Consider the following 27203-nt stretch of genomic DNA (forward strand, 5'->3'; position numbering starts at 1 on the left):
CCTCGCTTCCACCAAGGCCGCCAGTTCGATCCCCGCTTCGACCAAGGCCGCCAGTTCGATCCTCGCTTCAACCAAGGCCGCCAGTTCGATCCCCGCTTCGACCAAGGCCACCAGTTCGATCCCCGCTTCGACCAAGGCCGCCAGTTCGATCCCCTCTTCAACCAAGGCCGCCAGTTCTATCCCCGCTTCAACCAAGGCCACCAGTTCGATCCCCGATTCAACCAAGGCCGCCAGTTCGATCCCCGCTTCAACCAAGGTCGCCAGTTCGATCCCCGCTTCGACCAAGGTCGCCAGTTCAATCCCCGCTTCGTCCGAAACATGTCATTAAATAAATCATCTATGACGCTTAGTTCACAGTGGCTGGCATGGCAAGATCAGCACACTGGGTCAAGCTCCACATGTAAATTAAATAAATCAGTTGTGAAGCTTAATTCACAAACACAGTGGTTGAAACGTGAACATAATCCATTCACTACTCTGACTACTGTATTCACAGAATATGAATGCATGACGTCCATGGACTGGACCGATCTCCACAGGTGTTGGTAATTAAATTAATCATTTGTGCGCGTTGTGTGTTCAACTTAAAGTCGCTTTTTTAACCTTTATTTAACCAGTAAAAACCACATTGAGACTCACTGAAGTCTCTTTTACAAGTGTGAACTGGCCAAGAGAAGAGGCAAAATAAGTGACACAGCTCTTGCCAGTAACAATAAACACAAGACAATAACAGGACAAACATGCAACGCTCATAACTACAGTACCCACTACCGAAGAAGCTCAAAGGGAGAACAGGAACATCTAATAACGCAACTAATAAAGGCTAATTTATAAAAACTAAGCAACGAAATTTGCTAATAAACTAAAAAGCAAGAGAACCAACATTTGCTATACGTCAAAGCAGGAGCAATGTTTGGGAAGTGCGCCCATGGCAATCCTTTTAAAGCTCACTAGGGGAATCACAGAAGCCAGTTTGAGTCTGGTCTGTAGGTCATTCCAAGACCAGGGTCCAGTTTGAGTCTGGTCTGTAGGTCATTAAGACCAGGGTCCAGTTTGAGTCTGGTCTGTAGGTCATTCCAAGACTAGGGTCCAGTTTGAGTCTGGTCTGTAGGTCATTCCAAGACCAGGGTAAAAAAAATAGCAAGGCTTTTTTTCCAGCCTCAGATTTTGTTGGGGGCATGACATAGTGCAGCCAAGCATTTGATCTGACATTTGTTCAAATTTAGAACAAATGTAAAGTGGGAGATTACTGTACTGTGCTGTACAAGCCCTCGATCTCCCTGGCCTCTGTGTGTGTGTGTGTGTGTGTGTGTGTGTGTGTGTGTGTGTGTGTGTGTGTGTGTGTGTGTGTGTGTGTGTGTGTGTGTGTGTGTGTGTGACACTGCTCAACAGTGCCATCCAGCGGTATTGGCATGGTACTTCAGTGCTTCACACACGCACACACACGCACACGCGCACACGCACGCACACACACACAAGAGGGGTGGAAAAAAAAGATCCTGGGAACTGCACTTGTGTCCTATGTAGGCTATGTATGCATAGAAATGCTGTTATTGTACTGCTTTTTCCAAATAAAATAAATATTATAAAATTAAAAAAAAGAGTAGCAGGTAGCACATTATTATCTTATAAAGTGGAACATTTAACTACGTGGCAGTGTGTGCAATTGCATTGTTGTTTAAGTAACTTAGGCAAGGAGAGAGTGGGTGGGGGCAAGTGAGAAAGAGAAAGAGAGTTTGATACTCCTGCTAAAGAGAACCAGGTAGTTATGACAGCAGTGCGTGAAGACACATCACTCTACAAGAATGAGACTTATCATTTATTTCACGGCAGGTGAGCTGCTTATACTTTATATACTATTTTTAAACACAGTTTTAGAGTCCAGTTGTAAATTATGATATTTTGTTTTCTTTGATTGATTGATTGATTGAAGTATTTATTAACAGATTGGAAAATTACAGTACATTTCAAGCACAACTCAATACAAAACTGTTAACTGTGGACGACACATACAATAGGGTCCACCATGTTAATTTCATCATAACATTTAGAGACGTACAAATATGCACTATACTACTCTTCAATAATACTGTATGTATATGATAGGAGCAATCACTTGATTAATTTAACTACTTTGCAAGCAATATTTGACAGCAGTACTTAAATCTACAGTATGAGAGATATTCTTATTCACAGGATGAATATGATATATCGTTATTTTGAAGAGGAAATATTATGCCTTTCATTGATCCATGGAAGTCTTAAGATTCTGTGGCAAACATTAACAATGGCACATAGTTAGACAAAGTAAAGGTGATTTCCTCTTTCACATTCTGAACCTCAACTTCCTATAAATGAGGTCCAAGTCATTTAGGTGGTTAAGGAAACTGTGCGCACTGTATTTATTTGACAGGGGGTGTTGGGTTTGAGAATAGGTTCTTGTTCCAAACTAATTTACAATAGAAACAAATACTTATTAGTAATCAACAACTGAATAATAGGTCTTCTGCCTTGTAAGGCATATTAAGAAGATCCCAAGGATGTAGGAAATCTGATCTTTTCTGCTCCCATTCCATTTTAACCTTCAGTGACTTAGCAATGACCTGACTAGAAACTACTTTTGCTCTTCAACAATATGAAGTTTTGTGGAAAACATTAAACTAATTTCAACCAAATTCCAACTCTCTCAGCTCTGCTAGACTCTGTGTGGGCAGACAAAGGGGCGATGATGTTGATTGGAAGAGAAGGAACTAAAATCACATTAGAGACTGGAATTACTGTCCAGAGGAGCATCAAGGCACTTTGGACATTTGGAGCAGTCAACAATCACAATGACACGCGAATCGCCAACCTGAACGCTGGCAAGGTGGTAACGTATGTTGAGCGATTTCAAGACAGACTGCAGCTGGACGGTCAGACTGGATCTCTCACCATCACTGACCTCCACATCAATGACACTGGATTTTATCATGCACAGATCGTTGCCGTCAAAATCTCATCTCACCGTTTCCACCTTAATGTCTACAGTGAGTAAATTGTATAGGAGCACATTTAAGTCGCACTGTGTAACATACCGGTAGGTGTCTTTTTGGCAACACTATATTAGGTCTGTTCTATTGGAACTGACAAAAACAAAAGTGGAATGGTTCTTGTGACAATTGTAGCAATGAAAGCTTTTTGTTTGATTGAAAAAGTCACACAGTATGACTTATAGTACTAGTACTAGTAATAGTACTTTGAGAACATAAACAAACACAAACAAAACAGATCTATGATATTTTGATTCCCTTATGTGCTAAAAGTGTGATTTTGAGAACGGTTCCACCATGCAATGAGAGTGAAAGGATTTTTCGTTTAAATCACGACATCTGGTTACTCACTCATGGATCAAAGGATAACCTGATACAATATTTTGACTTAAATCCTGGTCAGGGAGTTCTGGAAGCCAATTAAGGTTTTACTAAAGTTCAGAACCATATTCAGTCAATCGACTTCTTTGAATATACTCATTTTTACAGAATGCACACATCTCTCTCTCTTACAGGTCCTGTTTCCACTCCGCACATCAGATTCAATGCATCTTCAGTGGACGACAGCTGTCAATCACTGACAGTGGAGTGCTCTGTGGAGAACGGGAGAGACGTGACCCTGTCCTGGTACAGAGGAGAGGAGATACTCAACCACACCAGCAGCCCTGACCTCTCCACCAACCTCTCTCTGCTTCTGGAGATAAAGGACCAGGATGGAGATGACACCTACAGCTGTAAGGTGGAGAACCCTGTGGGTGAAATGGTCTCTGAACTCCACTTCGACGAGACCTGTCTGAGGAACAGAGGTATGACAACTACAGTGGATGGGTACAGAATAGTTGCTGCTTTTCTCCCAAAACAATGCAATAATATTATTGTCCCTGACAGGCCACCATTAGACAGATGTTTTGTTACTATTCCTACAGATTTAGTCAGAATGGAATTGGAATAATGTACCGTAAAGTTATGCGGCATTGCCATTGTAAATGTCAGTAATTCAAAAGGGAATGAATGCAAATCTAATTCAGCTTCATGTAAAATCCTGTTGGAAGCAATTATTTATCCAAATATTTTCAAGCACCGACATTTCAAACTGTCGTTTCTGAGAAGGGCCGCCAGTTCGATCCCCGCTTCAACCAAGGCCGCCAGTTCGATCCCCGCTTCAACCAAGGCCGCCAGTTCGATCCCCGCTTCAACCAAGGCCACCAGTTTGATCCCCGCTTCGGCCAAGGCCGCCAGTTATTAAACATGATCTGTTTAATAATTAGTAGTAGTACCCATTCCAATTTCACTCAAAGCCAGAGTGCCCATTGTCAAAGTAGCCTACTTAGTGCAGTACCATTATCATACAACTGGTAGGCCAGTCTGTGACATCAGTGCTCAGTACTATGAACTCCACATCGATAAGACTCGATAAGAAGATTAAGATTTGATGTATTTGAGATACACAAAGAAGGGGGGGGGGGGGGGGGGGGGGGTAGGACCCGATACGTTTTTCACTAAAACTTCCTATACTCTTTTTCTACCACAAACATAAATTAAGGATTAGGCCTATGTAGAAAGGGCATGTCTTTATATATATTCAAAGTTTATATTTTAATATGTTCGAAATAAATAAATACATGAAATGAAATTACAATCAATGGGTGCAACATAATATTATGTGAGAGAGAGAGTGTGTGAGTGAGAGAGAGAGAGAGAGAGAGAGAGAGAGAGAGAGAGAGAGAGAGAGAGAGAGAGAGAGAGAGAGAGAGAGAGAGAGAGAGAGAGAGAGAGAGAGAGAGAGAGAGAGAGAGAAATTTGGTATTACTGCGTCAGACATTGTAAATGTTCTTTACTAAAAAAAATGCTGACATTTTCCTGCAGGTAATACTCTCATCCTTCTGGTTGGTATTGGATTCAAGGTGTCTGCCATGCTCGTGCTCCTTGTGTTATGTTGTGGCTCTGGTGAGGTTACATTCCCCCCATAATCTGTTCATTGGTATTTTAAATTAAATCGATAGACATTACAATAGTATTTGGTCAATACAATCATTTTAGTAATGTTAAAAGAAAGAAAATACAATTATGCATTTGAAATAAGTATAACATAATATGCTAGATCAGTGCTTCTCAAACTGGGGTCCAGTCCAGGGGTCGACCCTCGGGGTTCCTTGAGGGGATTCCAAATGGACCCTTACTGGTCTGTAATACTGGTACAGTGTACAAATAGAACCAAATTGTGCAGTTGGTTCCATTTCTACACTCTCAGGGTTATGGCCTGGGGGTCCTTGAAATTAAAACCACTGTGATAGAGCATAGCTGAAATATCTGATCAATCAGATTTTGTTTTACATTTCTTCAGTTTCGTTCCAGTTTGACGCAATTCTCATATCCAAAGTGAGTTTGAGATGCGCACTTGAGTTGACTAAATAACTGAACGTGTGCCTATTATCGCTGAATGTTATTCTAACTTTCGCTAAATGTTCACCTGATTAGGAAACAGGGATGAAGATTAGTAAAGACTAAACAAACAGAAAGAAGAGCTACATTTTTTAATACTGATATCATACATCTCATGTATAACAGTATAATCATAATCATGAATGATTATTATGAATGTGATTCTTATTTAGGTTAACTGTGTTCTCATGTTTCAGGAACACAGTCATGAGTGTGTAAACATTTGCTGGTCAGGACACCAGGATCGTAAAATAATCCAGAAAGAAAGAAGAAAAGAAAGAAGAAAACTTTCTCTATTGTGTGTGTGTGTGTGTGTGTGTGTGTGTGCGTGCGTGCGTGCGTGCGTGCGTGCGTGCGTGCGTGCGTGCGTGCGTGCGTGCGTGCGTGCGTTCATGCGTGTACTGCATGCATATTTCATACATTTCCGAATTGTTTTCACCTAGCTTTATCTCTTACTACATTGCATTTACTGTAGATGTCACCAGACGTATCATTCGTATTGGTAACCAAAACGTTCAACCCAAACACTTTTCTTGGAAATTTAAATTATGGAATAAGGCATAGGTTAAGTTTAGGAATAAGGTAAGCATATAGTTTTACTGATGTTAAGTTTAGGAATAAGGTTACGTCTAGGCATAGAGTAAAATTTAAATTTGGCCATCTGTATATTAATTTGGCCATCTGAGTATATTAATACAATATAACTTATACAATTGGTGTGGTTGGATTCGGCCTCCCTGCTCTTCTATTGAGACATTTAGATCATGTCAAAGGTCATGCCTAGGACACAGAATCTGACCAATTCTGACCATATGGTCAAAATTCAATTTATCCTCCGAGCAAGCAGGCCAATGGTAACAATTTCAGCACTTAAGCAGGAAACCATGCAGGCTCAAATCTGGGGTAGAAGAGATAAGTTCTAGTGCTGCTTTAAGTTTAGGAATACCTGCTGGCCGCTCTGGGGCCAACCGGATTTGATTGGGGCCGAGTATAGGTTACGGGAGACCGTTCTCGTATTCATAGAATCATTAGGCAGAGAGATTCATTGTCTGGCTACACAAGACTGTAACCATTGGATCAATGTGATGTTCTACCTATAGCTGCAACGTGTATATTTGTAAGCAATAAATGCAAGCATTGAATGCAAAGATAAATATCTGGACATTGTAATTGTTGTGCACTATACACAGCAGAGGCCTACAGTATGTGTCAATTAATTTTGCAGGCGTACAGTGACTAGTGTCTTTAAAATTCCAGTATGTATGCAACTTACCGAAGTCTGCATATGCAAGCTGGCATGCAGAGCATTGTTGCTCTGCTGCATAGTAGCCATGTCTGCATTGGCTTCCTGACCCTTGCACACCCCCATTGTCACATCCGTCTTGAGCTGACACACATAAACCACAAAGAATAAAGGCCTATATGACCTGATGGGTTACAAACCAGATTTGAAGGCATTACACTTTTGCTCCTTTTTGTAAGTGTTGTCATGTACAGTCATTTGTTTGTTTTATGTTTCATTTGTTAGAGATTTTTGGAGCAATAAATAATAAGAAATAATCAGCTTGCACACAAAAAAACACAACAATGGCAGTGTAGGCTAATGTGTTTATTTATTATTAGAAGATGTTTTCTCACAATACAGATCTTCAGCATTCAATCAAATCTTACAAGGAATAACATGATCAGCACAGCACTATTCCTCTATAGTATAGTACATCTACTACAACACGTCTACTGTAACATAGTCTCTCAAGACAGACTGTTATTTGCCGATGGGATTCTCAGATTGACTGTAACACAATGTTTAAGAGAAGGTACAGTATGAAATAAATTAAACCATAAAAGACAATTAAGGAAATAAAATGAAGAGCAGATTTGTCATGTTTCACCGTTTTAGCGCTCCTTCAGCTGCGTCTTTGCTTCTAAATTTTTAATTTAGGCGCTTGTGGTGGTAGTTCAGTCTTCTTTCACTTTCTCTATCATGCCAATGTTTTCTGAGGACCCTCATGGTTGTTCTGGTTGAGAAGCACTGTTCAGAAGACACCAGTAGATGTCATGTTTGAGCTGTTGAATGATGTTTTATTTGTTTATTCATAGATCATGCTGATACCAATAAATGGCAATTTTGCCAAAGGTATACGAAATGAAAAGGGAACAGATGCAATTCTGTTAATTAAGTCACAAATTTAAAGCTGAATCTGTGTCTATATACAGTAGGTGAGACATGATAGAGGGTATGCGCATGCACGATAAAGTGAATGACAAATCGAGTGGCAAATCGAGTGGCAAAGTGACTTGGCGTGAGTGAGTTTAAGGTCGTTTAACGTTGTTTAATGCAATCAGAAAGGACTTTTCTGTTTGGATGTACGGGCTGTCAAGGCCAGAAAGTAGTTTTTTGCCACTCAGTAGGCGTTCCTGCATAACTTCCGGGTATGATGATGTCACGCGCATACGGTACCCTCTATAGAAGAGCAGGGAGACAACATTGTGTTACTTATGAGTCATAACCATACAGATTGGACAAAATTATCCATTTAAAAAAGTGACATAGTGCCACTTTAAGTAGCAACAGAATAAACCAATATTAATAAGTATGAGTTTAGTTATTTTCTTTTAAAAACACACTTAAAAAGAGAATAGCCAATGTAGAAATATTATATATTATACATTAGAATTTTTTAAAGAAATACAATCTACAGTAAATGTAGTCTTAGATATCAATGTGCTACATCTAGGAGCCAGTTACCTTTTGGAAATAGGGGGAAACGGTTAGCTGTACAAAGCTAACATATAAGCTCACAAATGAACACAGTGTATCTTGTCTGCTTAAGCAACAATTTCTGGATGAGGGAGGAAGTATCTAACCTGACTCCGCCAGATGGGGCAGCAGAGAGTACACTGGGTTCCCCCCTCCTGCTCCCATCTGGGAACTCTCAGGCAGACTTGATGCCCGGCCACAAAACGGCCTGGCCAATCAGCAGCAGCTAGAAGCTAGAAGCTGCTGCTAGAAGCTGCTGCTGATTGGCCAGGGCGTTTTGTGGCCGGGCATCAAGTCTGCCTGAGAGTTCCCAGATGGGAGCAGGAGGGGGGAACCCAGTGTACTCTCTGCTGCCCCATCTGGCGGAGTCAGGTTAGGAAGTATCAACCACACAATGAAACTCACAAGTCACAAGTCACCATCTAAATGCTCAGCGCCTCCTGTCTTCCAGTGGGCACAATGGCAAAGCATAACAGTCAGAGGTGGAATACATGAGCTGATTTTATTTATAGCGACATTATTATTAATCAAATGTTCTTTTTGATAAGGTTGTGGGGCCTTTAAAAAAATTACAAAAAATTAAAACCCTTGGTCATCAAGTAGGGTCAAAGGACAAACCCGTCAGCTTAAAGCAGCTCCATCTGACTGCATATGTACAGTCATGTGACACAGTGACAGTTTGTTATAGACTGTGGTGAGATTGGAGCGGATTCTTACTTCAGATGATTCTAGTGAATTCCTTTCCTGAGGGAACAAGAAAACACAAATGTAAGAAAGACCCAGGACAAGTGTACAAGTGTGTGTGTGTGCACGTGTGTGCACGTGTGTGTGTGTGTGTGTGTGTGTGTGTGTGTGTGTGTGTGTGTGTGTGTGTGTGTGCGCGTGCGCGCGTGCGTGCGTGCGTGCGTGTGTGTGTGTGTGCGCGCGTGCGTGTGTGTGTGTGTGTGTGTGTGTGTGTGTGTGTGTGTGCTCTCTCGCGTGTGTGCGTGCAGACAGAAGGCCCTATTTAGAAGACACATTAAATAACCAATCACAGTGTAGTCTCCCATTCCCTGCTCTTAGACCAACTACAAGCTGGTCTAAGAGCAAAATGCGTATTTGTGTGTAGGATCTGACTCTTCAGACCTCATTGACAACTCATCGCTAAGATCAACATGCAGCGCTGATGGATGCAAGATCATATCTTAAACAACGTGCAGTGCTGGGCATAAAAATGGTGTCAGAAAATGATGATGATAAATAATTGAGATGCCAACTTGCACTGGTGAAGGTATAAGGCCCAGAGTCTGTGTATACAAAATATTACTAACCTTCCCTGACTGTCCTTTCAACGAGTTCAGTATAATGAGCATCTTCCTCTCTTCTGGATGGAACTACAGCAGACATAAAGAGAATATGACAAAGCCTTATTGATTTGGTGACAACCACACATTATTATTGCAATATATAGGCTACAACTATACAAAATGTGCCTATACTTTGTGTGCATTCATTTCACAATACAGAGGCATTTGTGTAGCCTGGTAAACCCCTCCCCCTTTTTCAAGGGGGAGGGGTTTACCAGGCTAGCATTTGTGACCAGTGTGGTTCAAATGGGACTTGTGGCTTTGATATCATTAATATGATTGATTATCTTTTTTTTATTTTATCTTTTTAATGTTTTTTTTTGCCTTTATTTTATATATTTTATGGAGGGACAGGAAATGGGGAGAGAGATGGGGGGGAAGACATGCAGTGAGGGCCGTCGGGATCAGGAGTCGAACCTGCGGCACACTGCCAGACTGGATTACCAGCCAAGGTGCCTGGACCACTGAGCCATGGCCCAGGCCGATTGACTATCATTTTATAAAAATTTCAATTCTTAAATTATTTTATAAATAAACATTTATTCTCTAAACAACACAGAGCCAAAGGTAAATTACCTTGAGCTTGATTGGATTACAATAACACACAGTAATATAAATGAATGATTACTTACTTAGAGGGGTTCTCTTCAGCTTGCTCTTTATTATCACAACAATGACTGATATGGTGGTAATGGTAATACCAACTATCAATAAGCGAATTATGAACCTTCTGGATGCACTGCCGTCATCATCTATGGGGAACATATTAGCAAAATTCATTCATAATGAGAAAAGATAGCACTTTGTAGACTTGTTGTTCATGAACAATGGTGGACATTAAGACCTATAGGAACGATTCTACAAATGTCTTCTAAATCCTGACGGTTTTCTGGAAACCCATGTTTCTATGTTAGTGGTTCTCAAACATTTGCATGTCAAGGACCCCCAAAAATGTAATGTAATTGGCCGCTGACCCCCATCTGGAAATGTGTTGTTCCAGGGACCCCACAGAAGCAAGGCTTTCAGTTAAAAACGTTCACTTTGAAAGAATATATTCAAAGATTTGCGCCACATTTTCACGATTGCCGCCCGCGCTATGAGCTTGTAGATCTGCTATTTTTCAATGGCTAAAGTATAACAATGCTTAAAACACCAAAAGGGGTTCCCGCCCAAAATGGGTTAAGTGTCCTTACTTGTAAAGCTGTCACTGCAGAGTGCTGTGATGTTGAGTGCCAGTGTGTTGTTATTAGCAGGGTTGGCAGCAACACAGCTGTAAGAGGAGTTCAATGCCTCCTTATCTACAATGAGAGGAAGAGAGGGAACAGTGCTGGTCTGGTCCAGTATCTTCTCTCCTTTGTACCAGTAGAGAACGGTCTCATCATCCTTCTCTACAAAACACACCAGGCTGCAGCTCTCACTGCTCACAGCAGAGACCTTCACACCAGGCATCGGTGCAGGATCTGAGGACACATTTAGTGGACAATCAAGACATGACATGGAATTATATAATCTGCATAACCTAAAATGTAGACCCTGGTAGATGTATTTATTGATTCTGACATTAATCGATAAATACATCTACCAAAGTCTACATTTTAGGCTATAATCTGCATTTGGAAACCCACATGTATTTGGCCGTGGACCACATCTAAAAATGTTGTGTGCCAGGCACCTCCAGAAGTAAAAATTTGAGTTAAAAATGTTCGCTTTAAAAATAAAAATAAAGGTCTTGCACACATTTACACATTTCTTCCAAAATAGCAGATCTACAAGCTTGTATAATATGTGCTATTTTTGAATAGTCAAAGTATAAAATATGCTTAAAGTGATGAGTGAGAGTGGTTATTAACTACCTTTGCTGGGGGGAACCCCCTGTAACCCCCCCCCCCCCCCCACCCCCCATACTTTTTTATTTGCAAGCAAGAGAGGGAAAGGTAATCACATTTGGCGATTGGAAATAAATACTAATCTTTGAATGAACTCAAGGACTCTGTGTTTCGACATCAGATACAGTTTCAGCTGTAAGAAATGACTAATCCCCCTTTAGTTGACACTAAGCAGTTTTCATTGACAATATAACAGGGTTTCTTGTTTCACTACATAATGTGACCATACTGTCAACTTCTTTTAGTCAAAGGATATTGGTTTAGTATATTGGTTTCATAAAGAAAACTGAAGTTTCTCAGTACCAAAGATGGTGAGGTTGAACCAGTCGTGTGATCCAGCTCCATTCATGACCTGTCCATAATAAAGACCGGTGTCATTGAGGCCCAGATCTGTAATGGTGAGAGATCCACTCCCCGTGTCCAGGTGGATTCTTCCTCTGAACCGCTCAACGCTTTGACTTTGCAACTGCCCATCAGTGTAATTCACCAGGACATGGTGTTCTGGACCAAATGACCAGAGAAGCTGAGACTCGTCAGCCAGCAGTGCGGTCTGAAGAACGATGCTCCGTCCGACCTCCCCGAACACTTGCTTGATCTCATCATGATGTGTCAGCGCTGCTGTAACTGTAAACAGTAAAGATATTAGACGACAGTATTGGATTATCCCCATCGCCAGCGGTGACCCTCTCTCCCTTTGCTGTAGCTCTGGGTCTCGGTCACACATCGCCAGCGGTGACCCTCTCTCCCTTTGCTGTAGCTCTGGGTCTCGGTCACATACAGTAGCATTGTGTCTTTAAGTATTTATTAGTAAACAAACATTTGAAGGAAAGTAGTTCTACCTGTTGTAATCAGGGGTCAATATGTCAATATGTAAGATGAGATGAAAGCATCTGATTGTACTGATGAGACCCAATAATTGAAATCCAAAACATGGAATACACTTGGACCGTGTTGCATTGACGCCTGTATACATACAACCAGTGGCTGACTTGCCAGTCTCCAGGCTTTCTGCAGAATAGGTAGTAGACTGATTTATTGAATGCAGAAATATTGTCCTTTTACACAATTGGCACATTAGGATTCCACTGGTCTGTAGGGCTAGGTCTGTGTGTCTGGTATAATAATTGATACAATGTACAATATGTCCATGGGAAAAAAGAAAATGACAAAAATGTCCATCACAAGCTGACATGGCGATGACCCCTGGTCCCAATGCTAGTAACAGTTTGACACATCTACTGTAGACTATGTAAACATACTGTCTGAACTGGAGCTTTTTCCATTCAAGAGCAGAGATTCAACACTAATTAATCTGCTCTCACAAGCAGTACAATCACCTCAGCTCACCTTCCTTTACATATTGTCTAGTGCTTACACATTATGCATTACACATTATGCATTACAGATTTCTGAAAACTGCTCCTGTAAATGTCCAAACCATGAGCAGGATACTGTATGGTAATGGTAACTAAAATCATATTGTCATATTACATAAATATGTATCGCGTTAAGCTCTTACACTTCAAGGCTATTGGGATATAAATCACTATATGTAATAGAAGATGATCAGTGATATTATTTGTTTTAGCGTATTTTATTCTTATAGCAATAGCATACAAGTTGTTTCAAAGTCAAAACTATGGTATTTATAACTACACTGACGTCTACATTTGCAAACTACTTACCACATAAGGTCAAAAATATCCATGCGGTTACAAAGGAATGCATCACCACTAGTCTATAAGCTATACAGCCTCTCAGGTCAAACAGCACAGCAGAGAACATAACACATGACTAGAAAGGTTTCTCTCTCTCTCTCTCTCTCTCTCTCTCTCTCTCTCTCTCTCTAGCTCTCTCTCTCTCTCTCTCTCTCTCTCTCTCTCTCTAGCTCTCTAGCTCTCTCTCTCTCTCTCTCTCTCTCTCTCTCTCTCTCTCTCTCTCTCTCTCTCTCTCTCTCTCTCTCTCTCTCTAGCTCTCTCTCTCTCTCTCTCTCTCTCTCTCTCTCGCTCTCTCTCGCTCTCTCTCTCTCTCTCTCTCTCTCTCTCTCTCTCTCTCTCTCTCTCTCTCTATCTCTCTCTCTCTATCTCTCTCTCTCTCTCTCTCTCTCTCTCTCTCTCTCTCTAGCTCTCTCTCTCTCTCTCTCTCTCTCTCTCTCTCTCTCTCTCTCTACAGAGAGAGAGTTGGTACTGATGCTGAAGCTCAGTGAGGGGGAAAAATGACCACCTCTTTTTGGTGACCACACCTCGTGTGCTACTTCCAACATGGCTCAATCTTCACTAGTAAATATGCTGCACTGTTTATTGTCTCTACCAGGCCGAAGTTTGCAGGATTGGCCCGTTTTGTAGAACGCAGCGTGCAATTTACATGAACATTTTCACGCACTTTCCTACTAGGCTGAGGAATAAATATGAGCCTAAAACAGGACCCTGAGTCCTACCAGCATCAAGACCCCCTAGTGTCCTCCGTAAAGACAGGTTGGTGCTTGGAATCATGCTAATTGATTGGAATAATGATGGCTCATCAATAAGATATGCACAGTGGTAAGAATGAATTGGCCACTGTGCGTGTGATGAATCGGGCGGTTATTTTGTGCTCAATGTGAAGATATTTCTATATGCACATGTGAATGAGGACTAGCTGGATTCATATAGTGACAACTGTAGATCCAAAAACAAAAGATTTTACACGAAGAGCAACAAACATTTACTCAATTCTCCTATCAGTCTGTCCACAACTTCGGTCAAGCCACGTTGTAGAAAGCATTTGCTAATCATCACTGAATAGCTGGGTTGATGACTCACTTATCTAGAGTGTAATCTCATTCCAGCCAGTGCAGGCCACTATACACCTTTGCCCTTTCCAGTTATGCCTCCATTTCTGCATACACATATGGAGGGTTTATTATATCATCTCCTTTTCCCCTTTGATAGACCCATTTAGACCTGAGCTCGATTCTACAAAATGTCTTGTAAATCATGACAGTTTTCTGAAAAACCCATGTTTCTATTTTCAACATTTTACTATGTCATTAATATACCTTAGAGCTGTTGTGTGGAAATATATTTTTTTAAAAGTCCCCCCATTCTCAAAAAAATCATTAACATGGTGAATCACATCTTGACGATATCATCAAGATGATTTTTTTTCAGACCTCCAGTTATAGGAAACACAGAATGGGGGGGACGTTTTTTGAGTGGTGCAAACCACTCCAACAACCAGCTTTGTCTGTATCTATGTTTGTGTACCTGTATACGTGTCCGTGCACAGGTGAGCATGGTTGCTATGGTTAGTTTGTGACGTCACTGACATAGCTGATCAGACTATATAAGACCTTGCACCACTCAGTTCACACGGGTGTGATTTTTTAAATTATTTTCAGCTCTAAGGTATATTAATGACATACTAAAATGTTGGTGCTCGTGTCTGGTTCCCATGGTCGATGTTGCCGGGCAGCTTTTGACCGTTAATGAAACAATCAAGTCATCATTATCTGCAGGAAGTGGAAACCGGCACTAACGAGTTAAAGAGGAAACAAGCATTAGATCCACAACAATACACACTCCTAATTCATCTAATTAGAAAAGCTGTAGAAGCCACATCAGGACTGAATGATATACCTTCTAATCTGAGATTTGATAAAGACCTTGACTTAACACAACCCCACAACTCTTTCTTACGGGTCCATTTGGTTTCATTTGAGTGACAATATGCTTCTACTGTATATATCATGCTATATGCGTGTATCTGTCAATGCTAATTGGTCTGCCATTAAAACTGGCCTTGTGTTCTTCATTGATCCTTTTGATAATTTACAGATGCTGTGTGTGTCTATGCAAGATTTTCTTTGCTTATTTTTCTTTGAGTGCAGTTTATAGAATGCTAGTGTATAGTTGGTGAAAAGAACATGCAGCACAGCACGCAGGTCAGTATATACACCATATACGTTTATCTGATGTGATATATATACAGTAGGCCTGTATATATATTTGTTTAATCTTTTCTCAGGTATTATTTTGTATATGTTTTTTATATAGCTAAGAGACCCTTTGGTTCTACCGTTTGTAGCAAAAGCTTGTATATATGCCCCTTTAAACCCTCAGTTTCTTGTGTTCCCTGCTAGTGTATAGATGTTGTTATGGTGTCATGTTCCAGTCCTGTCCGTATGTGTTTTGGAGAATAAATCTGTGTTCCTTCGACCAGCTCTGCTCCTGCCTGTCTGTTCTGCACTTGGGTCACACATGAGTCGCACCGTGACAATGGAATGTCAGAACAGGTCAGCTCCATAAAGGGTGGTAGCGGGGACATTCTCTTGGGTGTACAGGGTTTGATGAGGGCCGGGCCTTAATTTTCGGGCCTGTTGAGAACTCTAGTTTTCACCGGCTGGAGAAATGTCAGAACAGGTTCTGATATATATCCATATATGGAGATCTAAGGGTTTGAGGTCAGATGTATGATGTCACATCATGTCACAAGGTCATGCCCGTCAGTGTGTTGGTCACACATACACACACACCGTACATACTGTATGTATGTATATTCAGTATTAGGTTCTGTATATGCATGTAATTAATTACCTTTATAATATATTTTAGTTTTATGATTATGTTTGGGGGTCGATTTGGGGACCTAATAGTTTGTGAACCACTGGGTCTCAGAAGCAAGGTTTTTGTACAAGTCAAGTTTGATTAGTTTAGAGTTAGGGTTATACTACGCAAGTATGGAAAAGTATGGAATTTCATGTAATACTTTTCCAGGTCTGGAAAAGTATGGAAAATGTAAAATAATGTATGGAAAAATATGTATGTGTCCAGACTATTTACTGCTGTTCTGTTTTCCTGCACAGGGGACTCAGGTGGAGGCCCTTGGTCCCTGCCCGGTCCATCATTCCAGCTCTCGCTGTCACCCCAACCTGGGGTGTCCGTAATCCCAGGGCGGTACATTCTGGCACCAGTTGGCCTTTAATGGTGCATTTATATAGCGCCTTTATCCAAGGTGCTTTACATAGATTGTGCATTACATTCACCCATTCACACACACATTCATACACCGATGGCAGCGGAAACCGTGCAAGGCACCAACTAGCACATCGGGAGCAATTAGGGGTTCAGTGTCTTGCTCAAGGACACTTTGACACTAACTCTGGGGGAGCCTGGGTTCGAACTGGCAACCTTGCGGTTCCCATCCAGGCACTCTACCCCTGAGCCACCGCCGCCCTTTGCACGTGAGTTTCACCCCTTGGCCGCCCTGGTACAGAGTACAGACACCCCAAGCACCTATAGGTGACAGCACGAGCTGGAATCACCAACCGGGCAGGAACCAGGAGCCTCGATCTCGGAGGGTGGAAAAAGTATGGAATTTTTAAATTCCAAATGTGTAGGAACCCAATATATTAGTTAGTTTTAACGAGTGAAGGAGTTTTGTTGTAGCTTATTGTGTGTTTAATTGTTAGGTTAGTGGTTCAAAATCAAGCTTAGCTTTAGTTTAGGATGATTATATTTATTTCTCTGGGTTGCTTCGTGACGTGTGTCGTTTGCTTCTGGGCGGGAACCCCTTTTGGTGTTTTAAGCGTTGTTATACTTTAGCTATTGAAAAATAGCAGATCTACAAGCTCGTAGCACGGCACTCGGTGCGATGAGTTTGTAGATCTGCTATTTTTCAATAGCTAAAGTATAACACGTTCATGATTTTTGAAAAATCATGAACATGTAGTGAAAATCTTTGAATAATATATTCTTTCAGAGTGAAAGTTTTTAACTCAAACATTTGCTTCTGGGGGGTCCCTGGAACAACATATTTTCAGATGGGGGTTGATGGCCAATTACATATATTTTTTATTTTTGACAACCACTGAAACATGGGTTTTTCAGAAAACGGTCAGCATTTGTAGGTCCTCAGGTCTAAATGGGTTAAGTCTCTTTAATGTCTGTATGTGTAATTATGGAGGTTTCCGTTTCCCTCCCATCAACTTACACTATGTTGTATCATGTTTCCGGATGCAACATAGTGTAAGTTGATGGGAGGGAAACGGAAACCTCCATAATCAGTCATGATCAGTGTTTTATCAGGACATCATCAGCATTAAAGTGTTGAAGTACATCTCATCTACAGTGTAGAATATCATGTTTTATTGTGCACCTTATTCATATACTGTATCATTCCCTGCTCCTCTCTCTGTTATGACTATCACACATCTCATGGTGACATAATGCTGTGAACTGCTGTGTCATCTATGTCAGACGCTTCTCTCAAATATTTTTAATATCAAGGACCCCCAAATTGATATAGGCCTAATTATGTTTGGCCGCGTGGACCGCCATATGAAGAGATTTACTGCCAGGGACCCCCCAGGGAATGCTGACATACAGTGATGTGTGTATTAGTTTTGAACAGCCAAAAATATAAAGTAGTGCTTACGATTTAACCACTTTAATCCTATAGTATCCCTATTCTGTGACTAACTTTGGCGAAAATAGCAGATCTGCAAGCTCACAACAGTTCGCAGTCGCATTGTGGCACATTGTGAGCTTGTAGATTGGTTATTTTCAGTGAATACATATAGTGTAGACTCTGTTTTCACTGTTAGAAGTTAAAGTCAAATTTGAGGGAGTGAAACTACTGTACAAAAGTATTGGCATCAAATATATGCTTTACTACTTGAACCCCAGCATCCATATTGCTGGGGGGGGGGGGGGGGGGGGGACAACACATTTGCTAAAAGAAAATTGCAGATCTACAATTGAGTACCACATACTGTATGTATGTATATTCAGTATTATGTTCTGTATATGCATGTAATTAATTACCTTTATAATATATTTTAGTTTTATGATTATGTTCGGGGGTCGATTTGGGGACCTAATAGTTTGTGAACCACTGCTTAGAGCACTGGGTCTCAGAAGCAAGGTTTTTGTACAAGTCAAGTTTGATTAGTTTAGAGTTAGGGTTACTACGCAAGTATGGAAAAGTATGGAATTTCATTTAATACTTTTCCAGGTCTGGAAACGTATGGAAAATGTAAAATAATTGTATGGAAAAATATTTATGTGTCCAGACTATTTACTGCTGTTCTGTTTTCCTGCGCAGGGGACTCAGGTGGAGGCCCTTGGTCCCTGCCCGGTCCATCATTCCAGCTCTCGCTGTCACCCCAACCTGGGGACTCAGGTGGAGGCCCTTGGTCCCTGCCCGGTCCATCATTCCAGCTCTCACTGTCACCCCAACCTGGGGACTCAGGTGGAGGCCCTTGGTCCCTGCCCGGTCCATCATTCCAGCTCTCGCTGTCACCCCAACCTGGGGTGTCCGTAATCCCAGGGCGGTACATTCTGGCACCAGTTGGCCTTTAATGGTGCATTTATATAGCGCCTTTATCCAAGGTGCTTTACATAGATTGTGCATTACATTCACCCATTCACACACACATTCATACACCGATGGCAGCGGAAACCGTGCAAGGCACCAACTAGCACATCGGGAGCAATTAGGGGTTCAGTGTCTTGCTCAAGGACACTTTGACACTAACTCTGGGGGAGCCTGGGTTCGAACTGGCAACCTTGCGGTTCCCATCCAGGCACTCTACCCCTGAGCCACCGCCGCCCTTTGCACGTGAGTTTCACCCCTTGGCCGCCCTGGTACAGAGTACAGACACCCCAAGCACCTATAGGTGACAGCACGAGCTGGAATCACCAACCGGGCAGGAACCAGGAGCCTCGATCTGAACCGTCCACTTTTGACCTCGGAGGGTGGAAAAAGTATGGAATTTTTAAATTCCAAATGTGTAGGAACCCAATATATTAGTTAGTTTTAACGAGTGAAGGAGTTTTGTTGTAGCTTATTGTGTGTTTAATTGTTAGGTTAGTGGTTCAAAATCAAGCTTAGCTTTAGTTTAGGATGATTATATTTATTTCTCTGGGTTGCTTCGTGACGTGTGTCGTTTGCTTCTGGGCGGGAACCCCTTTTGGTGTTTTAAGCGTTGTTATACTTTAGCTATTGAAAAATAGCAGATCTACAAGCTCGTAGCACGGCACTCGGTGCGATGAGTTTGTAGATCTGCTATTTTTCAATAGCTAAAGTATAACACGTTCATGATTTTTGAAAAATCATGAACATGTAGTGAAAATCTTTGAATAATATATTCTTTCAGAGTGAAAGTTTTTAACTCAAATATTTGCTTCTGGGGGGTCCCTGGAACAACATATTTTCAGATGGGGGTCGATGGCCAATTACATATATTTTTTATTTTTGACAACCACTGAAACATTGGTTTTTCAGAAAACGGTCAGGATTTAGAAGGCATTTGTAGGTCCTCAGGTCTAAATGGGTTAAGTCTCTTTAATGTCTGTATGTGTAAATATGGAGGTTTCCGTTTCCCTCCCATCAACTTACACTATGTTGCATCCGGAGACATGATACAGTCATGATCAGTGTTTTATCAGGACATCATCAGCATTAAAGTGTTGAAGTACATCTCATCTACAGTGTAGAATATCATGTTTTATTGTGCACCTTATTCATATACTGTATCATTCCCTGCTCCTCTCTCTGTTATGACTATCACACATCTCATGGTGACATAATGCTGTGAACTGCTGTGTCATCTATGTCAGACGCTTCTCTCAAATATTTTTAATATCAAGGACCCCCAAATTGATATAGGCCTAATTATGTTTGGCCGTGGACCGCCATATGAAGAGATTTACTGCCAGGGACCCCCCAGGGAATGCTGACATACAGTGATGTGTGTATTAGTTTTGAACAGCCAAAAATATAAAGTAGTGCTTAAGATTTAACCACTTTAATCCTATAGCATCCCTATTCTGTGACTAACTTTGGCGAAAATAGCAGATCTGCAAGCTCACAACAGTGCGCAGTCGCATTGTGGCACATTGTGAGCTTGTAGATTGGTTATTTTCAGTGAATACATATAGTGTAGACTCTGTTTTCACTGTTAGAAGTTAAAGTCAAATTTGACCTGAGGGAGTGAAACTACTGTACAAAAGTATTGGCATCAAATATATGCTTTACTACTTGAACCCCAGCATCCATATTCTGGGAGGACGACGACAACACATTTGCTGAAAAAAATTGCAGATCTACAATAATTATTGTGGAATTGCTACAGTACTTTGACTTAAATAACAAATCAGTTGTTCTCCTACTATACTGCACATTGTCCTTGGACATGTAGTGTCCTGATAAACTATGTGTGTGTTTATAAGTTTGATAAAGTATATGTGTCACGGTTAAGGCCTCATGGTCTGATAAAGTGTGGTAACAGTAACACTAACAGTATTTATAAGTCCATCTCCTCTCTCTGACGACATTCAGCTCAGAAGCAACAAGCCAACAACAGGACAAACACAAGTTGGAACGGTGAGTCCATTTTCATGTTCAATTTAACATTTGATGTCGTTCACTTTAGTCAACTTTAATTGTAGTTTAGCACCGTTTTGATGGTGAAGCAGAATGCAGGCAAACATTAATAATACTTTATCAAAACAATGTGCGATCACTGTCCCAAATTTGAATGAAGAAACTCTTTGATTCATTACTGTAGATTTTCAACTATTTGAATAGGTTATGTATGTGACCTGAATAATGTGGAAAATGAATTTCATTTGATGTTTTATTGTACACTGTATGGTGATTTGAGGGTTCCATTATTTGAGGTAATGCAACAACAAAAACCTGAGCTATTCTGGGAAGATGATGGTCAGATGTTGGAGTGGTTATTTAATCATGAAGTATTTAAGACTACAGAGTTTGTTTCTAGAGCCTGGAGTAGAAGACGATCTGAGTTCTTCAAGTATGCCCATGTCCGGTCTCCTGTTACAGGCCCCAAGGGTGTATTTTATTTTATGTTGTATAATTTTTTTTTTATGAATTGAAAATGGTGGGCCCTATTGTAAACAAGTGTAATGCTTTATGGTATCGTCCACTCACAGTTAACAGTTTTTGTATTGAGTTGTACTTGAAATGTACTGTAATTCTGCAAACTGTTAAGAATCCGACCCAATCAATCAATCAATCAATCAATCAATCAATCAATGAATCAATCAATCAATTTAATCTGCCATTTAAGAAGCTTGGGTGTTTTAGTTTTAGTATTAATTTGATAATTGTTTGTGAACTGTCATATTGGTTTATTGTCATTATGTAAAATGTAAGTAAAAGTGTCCTGTAAGTCCATGTGGGCTGGGCTTCAATCAATCAATCATATGGCATTTATGCATTTATGATTGATTGATTCATTTGTTACAATTAGGACTATTATTGTTACATAATGGAATTCCGTGTTCTTTATCATTCTTGTCGTTTGTAGATGAAGACGTGTTTGTCCATCCTGGTGCTTCTGGCCCAGCTGCTCTGTCCACTGAGCGCTCCGCCTCCGCCTCCACAAGGTTCTCGGAGCACTCCGCCGGGCCCGGTCGGTAAGACGGGTAAGTGGTTCCCAATGCTGTTGACTGAGACACGTAGCCTACACTAGTGTGCTGCAGTTAAAGTTCAGATGTGTCTTGGAATGTGTGTGTGTGTGTGTGTGTGTGTGTGTGTGTGTGTGTGTGTGTGTGTGTGTGTGTGTGTGTGTGTGTGTGTGTGTGTGTGTGTGCGTGCGTGCGTAGTGTTCCTCCATCCAGGCGAAGCCCACGGGGTCCTGGTCAGAACCAGGAGGAGTAACGGGGGCGCGTTCGAGGAGCTTCAGGCAGGAAATCAGGGGGACAGCGAGTGTGTGCAGGAGAGGTGCTCCTATGAGGAGTCCCTTGAGTTGCTTGACACAGAATCTATACGGTACGATGATGCTGTACAACTAATAACCACTACATAAATATGTAAATCTTTACCCCCAAAGATACAGTATGACAATATTTGTTTCCATTATAGGACGAGATGAGATGAGATGAGATATATTTTATTTATCCCCAAAGGGAAATTGAAGTACAACTGAAGGACAGACAGAATTTTCTTTTTATAATCATGTGCGACAATGTATAACAATGTTTATAAAGTATTATAAGTTGTTATGCATAATTATAAACATTTCAAACTGGCGTTATGAAACCTTATGTAAGTGCATTGTAATGCAAACCTTATATTATATAAAGTGTCACCAGACTAACGTTTAATCTGTGTCCTATTTCAGAATGTCTGAGGCCTCCATAAATCGTAAGTATAGGAACACAACACACCTTCAAACAGCATTAATATTATTCTATTACATTATTTTACCAATAGTGTTACCTTACTATTATGATGCAGGAAAGTAACTAACTTCTGGGGTGTCATGGAATCAATATAACAGCTTTGAGCAGTGTGTGTGTGTGTTCCACACAGTGTGTGGCACCATAACCATAAGGTTAGCCAAAGTGCACTGGTAATTGCAAGGATGCTAGCTCAATGCACTTCACCACTTGAATCCTATATTAATTGACCAGGCCAGGGTCCTCCAGGGCTCTAAATTGTTTTGCTCTACACCAGAACTCATTTTCGAAAATAGCCCATAATAATGGCAAATTTGTATTTATTTATTTCAGAAAATAACCGATATGAGACGGTTATTAAGCTCATAACGTATGTCACTTTATGACTATTTGCTATTTTCGCTGAATATGGGCCAGTCCATTTACGTTAGGGCTTTATAAGTAATACGTAAAAACATTTAACTCGCATCTGGCGCTCACAGGCAGCCAGTGAAGAGCATCTGGCGCTCACAGGCAGCCAGTGAAGAGCATCTGCATGGCGCTCACAGGCAGCCAGTGAAGAGCATCTGGCGCTCACAGGCAGCCAGTGAAGAGCATCTGGCGCTCACAGGCTGCCAGTGAAGAGCATCTGGTGCTCACAGGCAGCCAGTGAAGAGCATCTGGCGCTCACAGGCTGCCAGTGAAGAGCATCTGGCGCTCACAGGCAGCCAGTGAAGAGCATCTGGCGCTCACAGGCAGCCAGTGAAGAGCATCTGGCGCTCACAGGCAGCCAGTGAAGAGCATCTGGCGCTCACAGGCAGCCAGTGAAGAGCATCTGGCGCTCACAGGCAGCCAGTGAAGAGCATCTGGCGCTCACAGGCAGCCAGTGAAGAGCATCTGGCGCTCACAGGCAGCCAGTGAAGAGCATCTGGCGCTCACAGGCAGCCAGTGAAGAGCATCTGGCGCTCACAGGCAGCCAGTGAAGAGCATCTGGCGCTGCAGGCAGCCAGTGAAGAGCGGCTAGTAGGCTATAGGTATAATATGGTCCTGTTTACACCCCGTTTATAGGCCTAATATTTCTATTAAGGTGCATTTCAAACTTTGAGGTCATTGTTGTTTTCTGTTATGCTTTATTATTGCTTTTTGAGTGGTGTAAACCACTCCTACAACTGGCTTTTGTGTGCATAAAAAAATGACCATGGTTGCTATGTTCAAAATAATTTCTGACGTAATTAAATCACACCCGGGTGAACTGGATGACCGTAGCAACCGTGGTCATTTTCTCTGCGCAAAAAAGCCAGTTGTGAAATCACATCCAGGTGTGATACATACATTTATCAAAAATGATAGCTTTTTTTACTTAACATATTTTGTGTGATTTCATTACGTCAGACATTACGTCAGACCACAGCTGATCATGCTATATAAAACCTTACACCACTCAGTTCACACGGGTGTGATTTTTAATGGTATATGTTGCTATTGGTCTCTTGAGCACTTGGTCTTTAAATGTGCTACTGTATGTGAAGAAACATGACTTGACTATAGTGTGCTGTGAGACAATGAAGTTCAGTTGTGTCTTGGAATCTTGTGACAACCATACAGTATTATTGCAACATAATACAAGTACTGTATGTATAGGCCTATATACATTGATTTGTATTCGTATTCATTTATTTATTTTCAGTACATTGCATCGTACTCACTCACACGCGCACACACGCGCACACGCACACACACACACACACACACACACACACACACACACACACACACACACACACACACACACACACACACACACACACACACACACACACACACACACACACACACACACACACACATATATTGCCCTTCCCCAAAGCTAAAGTAGCCGATCAATGAGCTCACAACTTGTATGCTTGTAGATAAGCAATTTGTAGTATTTTAGACATTTTCTGAAAGTATGAATCCACTTTAAGCGGCTAAACTTTTTATTTGCCATTAGTGAATAAAAATAAATGTTAACAGTGCGATAAGAGAGTGGGAGGGGCGATTTTGCACAGATATGAACAGGAGTGCATTGAGATTTTTAACTTGCCCTTTAGAGTGGCTTGGACACAACAAAAACTAAAACCTGCACTGTGGTACTAGCTATACTCTCTGCTTCTGCACAGTAAACAACCAATAATGACCAGTTTCACCCAATCTCTCTCTCTTTTTTTTCTTCTTAGATTTTTTGGAAAGTCTGTGGGAATGGTGGTCGGAACGGGAACGATCTTATTAGGTAGGTGAACCCACGGTGACAGAGTTATTGTAACAAAATGTATATTTACACTTTTTATAATGGTACAAGTAGGCCGGTCACAATATATATACATAATGGTCTAATCGCAATTAGACCATTAAACCAACAGCTCCACCAGATTGTTCCAGACTTCCCTCTCCAAAGCAACATTAGTGACTTCCTCCTCCTGGGGGATCCCGAGACGTTCCAAGGCCATGTGTTTCCTCCAACTGCGCCTTGGTCTGCCCCGGGGCTCCCCCAGTGGGACGTGCCTCGAGGACCTCCCTAGGGAGACACCCGAGAGGCATCCTAACCAGATTAATTTAGATTCATATCAAAGTTCCAATGTGCAATGCCAAAAACACAATTAAATCGTTAATCGCAATTGTTTGTGCGACAATTATTCGTCAACCTGAATTAGTAATCGTGACAGCCCTATAACTACAAGTAAACACAAAAATCGGAACCTAAAAGAGGACTTCAACTTTTAACTCCAGCAACCTTCTATTCTGTCCCTATAGATTCATCATGCCTCGATACTGGACCTCATGACACTGGCCCTGCTGCTCTTAGTGGCACTGACCCTGCTGGACATAGTGACCCTAGTGACCCTGCTGGACCTATAGTGACCCAAGTGACGATTACGGTGGCGTTTTTATACCTTGTGACGTGACGGTGAATACCAGGCGTTTAATTTGTAATGTAACACTATGACCTTATATGTCTGTCTGTCTGTCTGCCTTGATAGATAATGCCTGGAGGCCATTATTAAATGGCGTGTATGTCTCTACGACACATGCAACAATTTGATGGTGGCCAAACCATCTTGTAAATAACACAACAAACAATGTGTGGAACTAAAATGAACATCTCAATGTTAAATTTACTTAAAAGCCTTGAGTTAAAAACACTAGAGGTGTAAACAAACAGTTTACACCTGGACAGTGTCATAGACAGAGCAGAATTGTGTTCACTGTGAGGATTTCACAGAGAACTTTCTTTTTCAGTTCATCATTACATGCAGCAAGGTCTGTTCCAGTTTAAAAGCTCATTCCAGTTGAACTTATTTTAACATACTATGCAACAATATGAATAAGTCAGACCACAGAGTCTACTGATTACTTTAAAACACATCAAATAGCACACGGCAACACAGGTCTTACAGTTTTTCAGGTAGTCCTCTCAGGGTCTCTCTACATTTTCAGAGCATTCCTTGCCAGAGGTGTGTGCATAGTTTAGAGATCAAAGTCAAAATCGTACGATTTGTCACACACGTTACCGCAGTGCAATTTGTTCATCCTGGCAAGGATTAATATGTACCATTATTAATCCGATTATATTTCACCTTTTTATGCATATTGTGTCACATTTCCTGGCTAAATTGACTACTGGCAGTGTAGCTGTCCCATATGGGTATGCTCAGCATACCCATATGGGATAATCTTATTATTACATACACCAAGTACAATGTTCACAAAATATACATGCTATATATACAAAATACAATGCAACATACTATTCTACTGCAGCTCTTGAACTGTATTCACAATATAAATAATGTCAAATTAGACATTTTAAAGGTTTCCCAGTCTGACGTTTCGAAAATAGCATTGATCATTTCAGGTGCATACTGTACATATAAACCATGTTCTTAATGTTGTTAGAAATGTCTACTGATATACAATAAACACATCTACAAGGTATGTTCATGTGTTTTATTTTTATATCATGAACATATTACCTGAGAGAAAAATTGGGATAAAATACACTTCAATACTGCTTTAAGAGCGGGATCGAGAGTCTGAGGTTCAAGGCTTAAACAAGTAGCACATAGGCTAAAGGCTGAGATAAAAGTAAAGCTGATCAAATGTCATCACATGAGTGATGGCAGGTTCATCTCCTCAGAGCTGGGAGACAAATCTAGACCAAAACTTTTCACTTTGCCATTGATTGTTCATGTCAATATTTGTAAAAATCCTGCATTGAAAACTACTTACAAAAGTATTGCCATCAAAATACACTTTACAGAACCAAACATAAAAGCCCTCAGGCCTAGTGACGCGATAGAACCCCATGGCTTCCAGCCACACCCCCTATTCTGATTGATTGATTGATTGATTTACATTTTTATTTCACAGTATGTAGAATGGGTAGAATGTACACCTGTTTACAACAAGGTCCACCATTTTCAATTCATCAGAACATTTAGAGACATGCAGTACAAATATACACTTAATAGTAAATATTAAAACCAAATAATTAAATAAATTTAAATATATACAAATGCAATTATTAATAAGTA

At 40.9% G+C, this 27203-nt stretch overlaps 1 protein-coding gene across 1 annotated transcript in view; it reads left to right on the forward strand.

Moving 5' to 3' along the window:
• LOC306922407 (uncharacterized protein) overlaps positions 1–27203 on the forward strand; it is a 107785-nt gene that overhangs the window by 32097 nt on the left and 48485 nt on the right. The window lies entirely within an intron of this gene.

Source organism: Electrona antarctica (genome assembly GCF_951216825.1).
Source record: "Electrona antarctica genome assembly, chromosome: 4".
Classification (NCBI taxonomy): Eukaryota; Metazoa; Chordata; class Actinopteri; order Myctophiformes; family Myctophidae; genus Electrona; species Electrona antarctica.